Source organism: Brachycentrus maculatus, unplaced genomic scaffold (genome assembly GCF_059751285.1).
Source record: "Brachycentrus maculatus isolate JH-2025_06_01 unplaced genomic scaffold, ASM5975128v1 h1tg000121l, whole genome shotgun sequence".
NCBI lineage: Eukaryota > Metazoa > Arthropoda > Insecta > Trichoptera > Brachycentridae > Brachycentrus > Brachycentrus maculatus.
Window position 1 is genome coordinate 145575 of NW_028280874.1, and position 14628 is coordinate 160202.

General features: G+C 31.2%; 1 protein-coding gene across 1 annotated transcript in view; it reads right to left on the reverse strand.

Moving 5' to 3' along the window:
• The window catches only part of LOC148309527 (dipeptidase 1-like), a 208976-nt gene that overhangs the window by 2667 nt on the left and 191681 nt on the right, over positions 1 to 14628 (reverse strand). The window lies entirely within an intron of this gene.

The window sequence follows — 14628 nt, forward strand, 5'->3', positions numbered from 1 at the left end:
TTATGTATTGTATAAGTATGTCTGTTGTACTTAAGCATGTAAGTATTTCAGCTCAACACAAACTATGCCTAAAAGGCCAAAATGCAAATAAATTAATCGTTCATTTATACATGAGAAATTAAGAAATAAAATAAACATATATTTCACAATTATACTCGTAGATTGAGACAGAAAAGCTGTAGTATTACAACAGCAATGCTTAATTGATTGATTAGGCGTTTAATTTGTAGAAATCCATATTTATATTATATTATTAGATTAAAACCAATATTTCTAGCTTTTCCACTTTATTTTTATTTGACCAACGACCGGGTTTCGTCGTTACCGACATCATCAGACTGGTGGGAGGCTATACAAATTCTTATGTTATATATAAAACAAGGCAGGAGTTGATAACCATGATTTGATATAATTTTATTGAGAAATTAATTTAAATCATCGTTATCATGGTTATTATCATGGTTATTAATTAAATCATGGTTATCAACTCCTGCCTTGTTTTATATATAACATAAGAATTTGTATAGCCTCCCACCAGTCTGATGATGTCGGTAACGACGAAACCCGGTCGCTGGTCAAATAAAAATAAAGTGGAAAAGCTAAAAATATTGGTTTTAATCTAATAATATATTAAAAATGCAATTCCATCACGAAGTGTCAGTGGATAGTATAAAACCATATTTATATTTTTAATATTTTAATCAAACACCCTACAAAACTGTTTTATTTTATTTAAAAATATATTTTATAATAAAAACTAGTGATAATTGTTTCGCCTTGTTAAGGCATTCTCAAACTAATTTCAGGAGTTTATTTGAGGTGCCCTAAAAAGGGGAAACAATTATCACGAAAAATTTTCTTTTTATGTTTTTAAAAATAAAAAGAATAATTTAGTGGACTCAAAAAGTGTTTAATTTAAATATTTTTGATAAAGCGATGTAAACCCATAACCAGAAATTACGAATCAAAAAAGAGTAATCAAATATACGTGGTAAATACCTACATACCTATCTTCGTCACCAAACAGCGATACTCTTCATATTATTGCAATGTATAGATTATTGTAACTAACTTACTATCGTGCCGTTTCTCCGCGGGGTAGGCAGATACAAAAGAACACCACACCACTCTCTCGCAAACATTTTCCGCCTTTTCCACACTCATGGATCTCCTCATACATACCCGCCGTTTATTCCGACTACTGACTACTTTTAAATAGACGTACTTGATCATGCCAAGTTTTCCTCGTTCTTCCTTTGCTCCTATTTTCAACTACATTCGTCTTTTAAATATGATTTGCTGTTATTTCCTCATTCACTTATTCCACATATCCAAACCATCTCAACACGCGTCTCTTAGTTTTTTTTTCACAATTCGAATCTATCATACATCGTTTTGCCACACATTCGTCTGAGAGATCGCATTTCGGCTGTAATCAGTCTACTTTCATCTCTTTTTTTACCAACTCCGTGCTTCACTTGCATACTTAGATTAATAAAAACATATTTAATTAGCTAGAAGGAACAAAAATCCACTAAATTATTTATAAACCTTGTAAAGCAAGGTAAATAACAAATGCGATTCCATTTTTTCAAATTAAAAAAAAAATACTTGGATTATCGTAGACTTCCTATTGGCATGGTGGTTAGTAAGGAAAAGAGATAAATCGTTCTTTTATATCTGGAAGGAACATTTTTTTATTTTTTTTATTTTATTTTTTTTTTTACAAAAATACATTTTTGAAATACAAAATAGGTAAATATACAGAACATCTTATATATAACGTTTCTACCTCTCTAATAAAGTAGATACTTGTGTTTAGAGAGGGAGTTCGTTTCACATTTATTTTTATTTTTTTTTATAAACTAAGTAAATTAAAACAAAGTAAATTAAAATTAAAAATAAAAAATTAACAAGGTAAATTAAAAATTAAAAATAAACATTCTTTGGTATGGAGTCTAGGAAGGGGTGAGTCTTAAATATTTTTTAATTTTAGTTTTAAAAGTTTGATAATTTTTTATAGATTTTACATGAAAGTACTATTACATTAAACTGATCCAATAAAATAATAATTAGCAAAGCGTAAAACATTTGGAACATTACACGGCATAATAAATGAAAAGAAACACTGGCAATAAATTTTATTAATGTTTGTTGAGAATAGAAAAATATAAATCGGCGGTAGTAATTTGCGGATAAATAAATTCACTCACGGCTTTATTTCGCGGTCGGCAATGTATGTCAAAACGCTAAAACGTTTACACTAAAACGAATGGTATTGGTGATTCCACGGTAGCGTTAAGTGAAACCACAAAACCGGTGGTAATTTGCAATGGGTTAGATTATAGAAATATTCTACAATACGACATCATTAAAACTTGCCCTTTCTATTATTCTTTCACGACAATTAATAAACTTACAATATTTTGAGTGTGTCCAAACACTTGTTCATAAATCTATTTAGTTGTTTTTCATATTATTTTTTGCCATGTCAAAAAATAATATGAAAAATAACTCCTATAATTGGAGATAATCCAGATTTGTGAACAAGTATTTGGACACACTCAAAATGTTATAAATAAATTAACTGGTCAAATTATAAGGTAAAATAATAAAAATGAAAATGATATTTTCTGGCGTTCCTCATGTATGTGATTATAATCCAGGATTCGGACCTCACATACTAATATAAGAGTTTCTGTATAATAATAATAAAAAGCTTGTTTACATCTCACCAATAGATGTATCTAGTTAAGTTCTAGTGAAGAACAAGGTTTCTAAATTGGTTCATATATATAGAACTTCCAAGTATTTGAGTAGTGTGGTTGTCAATAATGGGTAGAATTGGTGAATTTTACACGTGTGTAAAGTGATCACTTAAACCAGCCTATGATGGTCGCCAGCCCCTTAAATGCCCAGACTTCCATATTCTTCTTCATCTTTGATGAGATATCAAAAAATTATATGAAATTAATAAACTCTTTTGGTACTTAATTATAGATGGCAACACTAATCTTTAGGAATGTATATAAACCCTATCAAAACACAGAGAACAATAATTAAGGTCATTTAAAAAAGAATAAAAAGCCTATCAAACAAATTTATTCTTTTTCAATATTCCAAGTCCCAAAATTAGAAACCATTAACCAAAAAACAGCCATTCTCCAACTATTTAAGGGGGGAAAAGATACTTTGTTTATTAATTCACTGATTGACCACCTTTTTATGCTACGTTACCAGGCTCGATGTTTTGGGTTCGATTTCTAATGGATTTTTTTTACTCTATTATTCATTTAGAATTTACCTGAGGCGCAGAGATGATTTGATATGTGACGTTGCTTTTATGTATTTAACGATCAACTTGACACAGCTTTAATAGATTCAAACGATTAGTTTACAAAGCAACTGTAGCTGCCGAAACTAATCGTCAAAAATAAGCATAATAAGTGGTAAAAAACTGGTGTTTTTTACCACTTATTATGCTTAATAAATCATGTGTTACCACAAAGTGAATGCCGAAACAATAAATAACATGACATTGTTTCAATTTGATGCAGTGCCCTATGCACCATTGGGTGCGGATAAGTGTGAGAGGAAGAATAAACTACACGAAGACGAGTACGCTTTTTTCGTTTCGTCGCCTATTTTTCATCCATTTTTATTCATTCCATCGCGTTGTGATGGAAGTACCCGTATGTACGTAATCTAGATTGAAATACGTTATTCTATAGTGCGCTTTTCTTGGGTAATAGATGTCAACACCTGCTTGGCTAAAGTATCACCATGTATCCGGGAAGTATGAGAAGAGAGAGCACTGCGCCGATACAAACTATATTTTTATTTTATATTTATTTTTAAAGTATTAAGTTTGTGGTCAGACATTTTTACTAAATGTTCGTGATGTAAGTAAATAAAAAATATAAACAAAAACCCTTATCCGCACCCCAATGGTGCATAGGGCACTGCTTCATATAAACGCAGTGTTATCTTGATCGTTTACACGTGAAGGAAAGGTGATCAGCCTTCCGCTTCAGGTACCAGTCCAGGGTAATATTGAATAAATATTATAGTGAAAAAATCACTTATATTTATTTAACCCCCCTGGGAATCGAACCCGGGACCTCCAGAATGGTAGCCGAGCGTGCTGACCATTACACTACGGAGGCGGACGATGTAATCGTGATGTAAGTACAAGTATAAAACATCTCATTAGGATTTCACTCTTCTGGTTTCTAAACGAGGACCCCAAAAGATGGACCCCAACATTTTCACAATGAAGACCTTTGGGAGAACAAAAGCGGTGTCGGAAGACCCCAAAAGAGATGGTCCGACGAAATAAAGTAGTCGTTATGGGGGGTAGAAACTGGCTGCAGACAGCAACTGACCGAAGGAAATGGAAAGAAGGGGAAGAGGCCTATATCCAGCAGTGGAGGTCAGAGGGCTCATGAAGAAGAAGAAGAAGGTTTCAAGACATACTCGTCTCTTAGTTAGACATGTTGGCCTTCGGTCTTATGTGCGTGTTGGTCTTCTGGTCGTCCAAAAACGTAACTGAATAATATTTAGTATACTTATAAAAGTGTGAATGTTGTAGATAATTTGCAAGCTGGTGTAATATGATTGTCCTGACGAAGAGACGGGTACGAAACCGGTATACCAAAATCTCTGTGAGTGGTTATTTACTAACATTACAAACATTTGCAAACAAATTTATTCATATTTTTATTTATTTTATTTATTTGAGCTTCATGTACAATAAAAACTATTTATACCTACATTGGCGGGCTTATAGCTACAAACCGATTTATTCCAACCAACCAAAAACATTCTACTGTTGTTGGTCAAAAAGTTTGATACCTTATATAACTGTGTGCAATCAGAGAGTAGATAGTGGTTGAACATAAAAAAAAAACATAAAATACAAATTACTCTTTTAATAATTAAGCAACTACTTTATATTTTATTAAAATGTATGAAAATTACAAATTGGTTTTATTTTGGTTTGGTTTACCAAACATTTTGATTTCCTCTTAATCTGGTTAAGAGATTATCGCAAATCTGTAAAATTGCAATACATCAGACGTGTTTAACTTTTTATGGAAATCGGTTTGATTTACGTTAAAATAATTTAATTATGCGTAAATGGTAATCACCTTAAAAACGTCATCAAATCATAAATATTATGAATTTAAAGTGCTAAACCCCTGTGTTTTATGTACAGTATTTAATAATATTTGTAATGTTTTACTTTAAAAAAAATGCAAGTGTTTAATTTTTACGTTAAAAAATATAACAATATAACTTATTTATTTATTGATTTGGCGTTTAATTTGTAGAACTCCATTTTAATTTATGTATTAATTTTCGTTTGATTCGTTTGATAATGACATTCGTTTGATAATGCCCTAACAAGGCGAAACAATTGTCACGATATAATTTTTTATGTGTTTTTATTAATAAAATACAACTTAGTAGACTCAAAAAATCTGTGTTTGATTTAAAATTCATACATAAAAAAAAACAATATAACTTATTTGTTGAAAATTTAGATCATATTATATTTTGATACTTTGCGCCAAACTTCATGTATAGATTATTGTTTTACGATATTTTGTTATGAAATCAAGTATGGATTAGCGTTACGCAAGTGATCACTTTAGCCAACCTATAACAGGTTGTAAGCTTTGTCAATATCCAGAAATTTTATTTTAAACATTGCTTCGTCTCGGTGGTAGATACCTAAAATAAATCTTGATAACATTCCCAGAAGGTATAAATCCATAAAATGTGTTTACAAAGATTTGGACGCATTATAAATTTCAGTATTGAGATAGAAAAAGGAAAATATTAATTAAATTTAGAAATAATTGTAAGGATGCTAATTAAATTTGAATGGCAAGGAGTTTTGTCTTAAATACAACTTTTAGATGGGATAATTCCATGATCTGCGATCCTTGAATACATTATCCTCTCCCGAGTCTAACCTTATTTAGAGACTAAATCTCCCTCGTCGATGTCAGTGTTATGATGGATTATCAGAGATTTCTCTGATATCTACCCGCGATAGTCTGTTTGCTGTTTCTCTCCAAACTCTTCTCGTGAATTGTGAACTGTGATTATGACAGATTGGTCTACATAACACCACATAATGCTACAGTATCCCGATATTATATTAATATTATCCGTCCGCAGCGTCAGCGCCGAGGTCTCTTGCTGAGGGAAATTTATGAGTGTCATCAGCACTGTTCGCAGAACGAAAGGCACCTGGGGAAGGGAACTTATTGTTGTTAAAACGCGGATCGAGAAACTATGTATTCTGCCATAAATAATATGAGTAAATGTAATTTCATAAGATAAGTTAACATACATCCTGTTACAGAGCAAATAAACAATAAAAACCATGAGGTGTTATTCTTTAAGATTCATGAAATTTACATCATTTTGAATGTGTCCAAATACTTGTTCGCAAATCTGGATTATCTTCAATTATAGGAGTTATTAATAACTTTTAGAGATAATCCAGATTCGTGCACAAGTATTTGGACACACTCAAAATGTTGTAAATAAATTAACTGGTCAAATTATAAGCTAAAATAATAAAACTGAAAAGGACATTTTCTAGCGTTCCTCATGTATGTATATGATTATAATCCAGGATTCGGATCTCACATACAAATGAAAGAGTTTCTGCTTAATAAAAAGCTTTTCTCATCTGACCATACTTATCTTTAGTGAAATTCTAATGATTCAAGTACTATGTTTAAAATTTGAACAATATAAATAGAGGCTTACACTGATTTGTATGTAAATTGTAATTTCCATCACTGTAATATACACTTGATAATATAAAATAAATTAAAAAATGAAAAATTAGGAAGCTTTTGAAACATGCTATAAAAAATATGAAATTTTCACTTATTCAAATTTGTTTCTGATGATTTGAGCATTTTTTCAAGTAACATATTTCTATTCCAAAATACTCTATTCATTGTCTTCGCTTATTTTTACTTGTACATACTGAATAAAATATTCGTCAGATGAATATGTTTAATCGGTTTGAGATAAATGTATCCATCGAAATTCTACAAAATGGCCTGAAGGTATGATTATGTAAATAGTGGAGAATGAAAATGGTTAGATGAATACTAGTACATAGCCAGAGGGAGGAAAATGCTACGAATTTTTCGGGCCTCTTTCAGTATAACTTCCCAAGCTTTGTGTTTCCCGAAAGTGTAATAATAACGGTAACATTTTCAGCTGTCAGTACATTTATCATTCAGCAAAACTTTTGACCTAAATATTCCTTCCTAGAGAAAAATGATTTTAGTTTCCCGGCGGTGAGGCGCTACTTTACGCGGTCCGCAATCATAGGCCAAGAATCCCAACTTCGGCACATTTATGAAACTTCCTGAATTATTTAACCGTATGAACATTGTGACGAAAATATATAAATTAAGTGCCGTAATAAATTATTAAAGAGAAAACAAATTATCCTAGAAATGCCATCATTTCTCCGAAATTGTCCATTGTTTGTGAGAAATGGTTAGCGTGTTTAGCTACCGTGCTGGAGGTCCCCGGTTCGATTCCCGGGAGGAAGGGGTGAAAATAAATATGAGTGATTTTACACTCTAACATTAATTTAATATTACCCTGGACGGTCCTTGAAGCGCAAGAGTAATAAACTTACTTTTATGTAAGTAACAATCACGACAGCACTGCGTTAATGCAGTGCCCTATGCACCATTGTGTGCAGATGAGGGGCTAGAAAAAAGAAAAGACGTCTTTCGTTCTTTTTTCTTTGTATGTATGAAAACGTAATTACAGGGTGATATTAAATAATAATAAATATTTGCGTCCCGTAGTTCGAGAGGTTTCACTCAGAAGTTTCCATTACGGTCGCAGAAGCTTTTATCAACGAAGCACAAAAAAAGCTCCGAGCTTTTACACGGATCCTCGCTAAGGCTTTGTTCCCGCAGGCATATATAACGTACTAAGGTCCTATAATGTATAACGTACACGTATGGGAACTGGGGAGGTGCTACCCACCCGAATTCTTTCCAAGCACACCATTGTGCGGTGAGGACTGAGAGAGCTTGGTAATGGAAAAGGTACAGAAGAAAACCACGGAAAATATTTCATTTAAATCGTACCATTTTCCATTTGTCATATTCACGTTACTTGATACAAATCAATTAATACGTAATTTGTACACCAACAGATACCTTGTCACTAAATACTTTCTGAGTATTTATTCTCCATTTTATAATGGATCAATTTAATTTATTAGCTTATAACATGACAAATATATTATACAGTGTTTGAAAATGATGCGGAATGAATCACAGCAGATTTTAAGAAAAAGTGGTATTTACTAACTAAAACATTAATTAAAAATAAATATATTAATTACAACGGGATAAATTTAATTTATTGGTTTTCTACTCTCTTTCGCTGCTCGCTGATTGTGACGATTTTTATTGCAATATTCTTTAATTTTATTGTACATATTTTTGTTTATATTGTTAAAGGAATTAGCCGTAAGTATTAAAAAAAAAACATTCTATCAGTAAAAGCACTGCCCTACTTTCAATCAAAAATTATAATAATGAAAATAAAAGGGTCTATGCTACATAAAAACTTTCTCAATACTACACAGATTTCTGTTGTGAGTTCATATGTACGTTGTCATGGTATAAATGATACATCTGGGATTTCTAAAAATTAGACTAGTGTGGTCGTCAATCATGGGTAGAATGGTAAATGTTGCACGTATGCTAGGTACTCATTTGACCAACCTTTGACAAGTTATAAGTCCTTTAAGTACCTAGATTTCCATATTCTTCTTCTTCTATGTTAATAAGTCAACTACTTAATGGAGAAAACCCTGATTTGTGAACAAGGAGACACTCAAAATTTTGTGAACAAATTTACAGTTTTTATCACTACTACATGTATTATTTGACCAAGACCTGGTTTTGTCATTACCTACATCATGAAACTGGTGTTGTCACTATCGATGTAATCCAGTCACTGACCGAATAAAATCCAAGCTGAAAAACTATATAATTGCTATATTATTTATTGATTTGGCATTAACTTTGTGGAATGATATGTTGATTTTTTTTTTTAAATTAAACACTTGATTATACCACTTTAAGAGTTTTATTTACATAAACGACTAGTTTCGAAAACTTACAGATGTTTTCATCTTCTGGTAAAAATTAAAACTAACGAGCAAAATATATTTTTTGTTCGTTTGTTTTAATTTTTACCAGAAGATGAAAACATCTGTAAGTTTTCGAAACTAGTCGAATAAGTATATAAATAAAACTCATAAAGTGGTATATTCATGTGTTTGATTTTTTTTTAAATATACGATATATTTACTGTTTAATTATAAAAAAATACAGTTCCATCAAGTAATGCCAGTACACGACTAAAGTAAAAAATATTTTGAGTGTGTCCAAAAACTTACTCTTCTTCATCTTTGCTGAGATGTCCAAAAATAATATTAAATATAATAAAGTAAATAAAATCAACTTGTTTTCAATCAATTTTACGAAAGGTTTTAAAAGATATTATACCCAAGTTACACCATATACATAAGTAACCAAAGTTAGATGTAAGAATTAACTAATAGGGTTGGTCTTCGGTGTAAATGTTTCAGAGTTATTACAAAGTTCCCTTTCAGCGAAAATCCTGAAAACTTGTCTCCGGCGATAATGATGATTCACATTAACAGTAGTAACTTTAACTCCATCACTTCTAACTACATAACAAGGAGGCCTTACTAAACCCAAACTGTGAAATAGACTAACAAAATACGTGTTTGTGTTCGCTTCCCTTACACAAACTTCTAAACTACGGACAAACGTGCTATTTTGTTTGGCCATGATATGTTTTGATACGTTGGTAATGAATAAACTAACGAAGTTTGTGCACAAAATGTTTCAATAATAATTTTTGAAAATTACACTTTATGGTTAGTTTTAGAAAGTTCTAAATGGATTATGTAAAAAAACAGGCAAATTTTATATGCAACATTTTTGGGGGTGTCCTAATCCTAGTTCACAAATTTGAATTTCTCAAACATTATTTGGTTATTTACAGGGATTGTGTACTGTAATAGAATGGTTAAATGATCACTTTCACACGTTTAAAGTGATCACTTACCCATGGGAAGAATGATGTGTAAAATAATCACTTAACTACCCTATAACAGGTCGTAAGCTCTATAAATACTCGAACTACTATATTCTTTTTATTTATGTTGAGAGTTAAAAATAAAATTAAAAAAATAACTCCAAAGTGATGAAAATCCAGATTTGTGAACAAGTATTGGATACACTCTAAAAGTTGTACATAAACTTAATATTTGGAAATATTGTCAATGATAACGTAAAAGATAATTTTACTAAACTAATTTGTAGATTGGTTTATCATTCAAAACATTATTTACCGAAGCTATTTTTAGTCTATAGTTTTCATTTTATTATTTGACGAGTTTTCACCCTCCAAGAGTGTTCAAGTCACGAGTCTGTTGCCAAACTTACAACATATTATCGTGGATGGTAGTACCTCATAAAAAAGAGTATAAAACCATTTCGTTGATGTTTCTCAAGTTTTCGAAATAACTTTTTTAGAGACACCCACACACCTGTCGCGAGAGAGACTCCTGAACCCTACAAGCGGAAAACCCCCAGTGAAACAAGTATAACTCAATTTTCAAAATGCTAAAAAAATTCCGAGGTCTTATCACGATAAGGAATAGACTAAAAAAAGGAATAAAATAATAACATCTCAACATTTATTTATATATTTAGAAATTTAACAGAACAGTTACATAAATACATATACAATAATGAGTAACAAAAAATAGTTAAATGTAACATTTCATTTACAAAAATTCACATATCGTAGTCATACAGGAGAAAGTGACCAAGTGCATTTTTTTAGAAAAAAGTGATCATTGACTATTTGATATCTTACTAGCTTAATATTGCCCTGAAAAAAATCCCAAAGGATTTTAAACTTGGAAGTATAATATATTGACTTGTTGAAAATGACTAACAGCTTGATGTTTATTTTCTTGCCAAGCAAAAGTGACGCAAATGGCCCTCCTGAACATTATACGTTTTGTTAGTTGGTCACTTTCTCCTGTACGACTACGATATGTCGTAATTTGTAAATACCTGGAAGAGGGGCGGGAGGAAGGAAAAGGGGAAAAGGGAAAGATCAAAGCTCAAGTCCAAGACAAATTATGTTAAAATTGGGACACACCACGATATAAACATCGACTGACAATGTCGAGTAGAACATCAAAATTCCCATATTTATCGTGGACCAATTTTGATGAACGTAAGTATAGGAACCATGTTTAGAGTTTGTTTTACTCGTGGGAAGCGCTAGGGTGTCAGTTGTCCTGGTAATCCGACCGGGAACTCTAAAACTTATACGTAATTCAACATAGATGAAGAAGAATATGGAAGTCCGGACATTTACAGGATTACTTTTCCTTTATATAGCATCGAATCGATCCGATGACAGAGGTCAAAGAAAAATAATCAAATTTTTTACAGGAAGTCATATAACAGGCACCTCAGCTAAAATAATCTTTTCTGGGGGAAACCTTTTATGGTTTCTAAATCTGGCTTTGTTCAGTAAAAAATAAACCACTTCTGTTATACAATTTCTTTAATTAAATTAAGCAATTTGGAGCGAGGAAATTAATTTGTTTTCCCCAAAACGAATTGTATATTACTTCATTCTGTAATGATTTAACCACAGCAAAACAAACGTGTCTCCTGTTTTCTCAATAAAGCATGAAGTATGGAGAATACCTACTGATTTAATTTTTGAGATCTCGACGTAGATGTCACAGAATATGAAAGTCTGGGTATTTAAAGACCTTACGACTGTCAAAGTTTAAGTAATCACTTTACGCAGTGTAACATTCATCAATTCAACCCATGATTGACAACCACTCTGGTCAAATTCTTGAAACTTCTATATTGATCAAACATGAAACACAGTGCTTGACTTCACCTAGCTTCACTAGAGACATCCATGGTAGGATGAAGGAAGCTTTTTATTAAGCAGAAACTCTTTCATTTGATTGTGAGGTCCGAATCCTGGATTTTATTCACAAACCTGAGAAACGCTAGAAAATATAAATTTAATTTTTTTAAATTATATGCTTATAATTTTATCAGTTAATTAAAAGGAATATTGCTGGCGCCGCTTGAATTAGAATGGTATTTTTTTAACTTAAAAATAACCAGCATAATTCATAATTACTGATAAATTTCAATAGAACCTCTGAAAAAGAATGTACGAAAAAAGCTTAAACCTTATAAGAAAGTTTTGCAAGTCTTTATTAAGGCAATAAATAAAATTTTAGATATCATCATTATATTTTCTCCAAAATCTTACCATTATTTTTTCTTATTCGAATTAATTTCCTATCCTAAATACCAAAATATGAGCCAAAACAAGCGTATAAAAAATATATTATTAAGTGATTTAGTATTCACTCGATGGAAAAACATGATGATTTAAATTTAAAAATGAAACACTTGTTTAAAAACACTTTTAAGTTTATAAATGTAAACGAAACTAGTTATTAAAACTATGGATGTCCTCGTCAACAGCTGAAAATACAAACTGAGTATGAACAGTTTGTATTTTCACATGTCGATGTAAACACCCGTAGTTCTCAAAACTAGTCATGTTTAATTTATTATTAGATTAAAACCAATATTTTTAGCTTTTCCACTTTTTTATTTGACCAGCGACCGGGTTTCGTCGTTACCGACATCATCAGACTGGTTATCAACTCCTGCCTTCTTTTATATATAATATAACAATTTGTATAGCCTCTCACCAGTCTGATGATGTCGGTAACGACGAAACCCGGTCGCTGGTCAAATAAAAAAGTGGAAAAGCTACAAATATTGGTTTTAATCTAATAATAAATTAAAAATGCAATTCCATCACGAAGTGTCAGTGGATAATGTAAATCTATTAGTCATGTTTAGATACACTTTCTTAAGAAGTGTTTATGTTTAACATTGTTTAAATGTCTATGTAAACATACTTTCGAATCGTGGAAAATCTACGTACATAAGTTCATGTTACAAAAGTTGCATAAAATGTATCCCAGCACATTATTATCGATGAAATGATTCAATGTTATTCGTTACATATAATATTCGTCAATATGTGCTTGTTTGAATAAGAAATTGGTTTGATCGAATAACCGAGGACGCAAATACAATATCATGCTAAAGCACACAATATTATCATAAAAAAGGAAATTATGTGGTTTAATAAAACGATTTAATTAAAAGCGATTAAAAAAGGTTAATATGACTTAAAATGTATTTAACGTAGCAGGTATAATAAATCAAACAGTAAATTCTTGATACTAAAATTTCATCCCACGACGCCTTTGTGGCCATTAAAAAGATAATTAGAGCCAGGTGAAAATAAGACGAAAAATATTTTCCTAAGCCCTCCCGAGCAAAATTTATACATCATGGTAGGGCCATAACACTGATCTCGCGTTCTCGCTCACCTCCGGAAAACAAAAAAAGGAGGCTCGAAGAATACAACAGCCTTCATTAAAACTTTACAAGTCCACCGAAAGCCTTCCCTTCGAGAGAAGAGCCGTCTGGGAGGCTTCAAGGGCCGCCTGAATAAGGAAACGTGAACAGAAAACCTGAAAACTTACATCCGACAGGTTCTAGTTTGAATATTTTGGAGTTTTTCCGGATGAATGAAGGAATTTTCATTTGTAGCGTATTCATTACTGTAATTATTAATATTAAACAGGTAATAATTATCTTTACAAACTGCATATTTTAACAGCTGAATCTATATTATTTTGTGTCTGGTATAGTTTTCATGGCACTCAATTTATCATTATAATTTGAAACATATAAAAACTTTTTTTTTTTTTTTAATACAATGAAAAAAATCGACTTTATCATAGTAAAAAAATCATCAATCAAATAATACATGATCGGAATATAAAAAAAATCATTAAAAAAGAGTCAGTATAGGGAAGAATGTTTGTCACAAAATAATGAAATCAGTCGGTACAATATTTTGTGTTGTGTAAAAAGAGTTTTGAAAAAAAAAATCACAAATCTGGATTCAATTAGGAGGATTTTTTTTACATTATCGACATATCAACGTAGATGAAAAATGTTGTAAATAAAATAATTAGTCACACTCAAAATGTTGTAAATAAAACAACTGATGGAATTATAAACTACATAAAAAATAAATATCACGTTTTCAGGAGGGTCTCAAATATTCATCATATTTCATACTATATTGTGACCAGTAAAGTTGTCAATTATGGGTAGAATTGGTGAATGTTGCACGTGCGTAAAGTGATCACTTAAACCAGTCTGCAGTAAGCTCTGTAAATACTCAGACATCCATATTCATTGACATCTACGTTGAGATCTCAAAAATTAAATCAGTAGGTATTTTCCATACTTCATGCTTTATTGAGAAAACAGGAGACACGTTTGTATTACTCTGGTTAAATAATTACAGAATGAAGTAAAATACAATTCGTTTTGGGGAAAACAAATTACTTTCCTCGCGCCAAATTGCTTC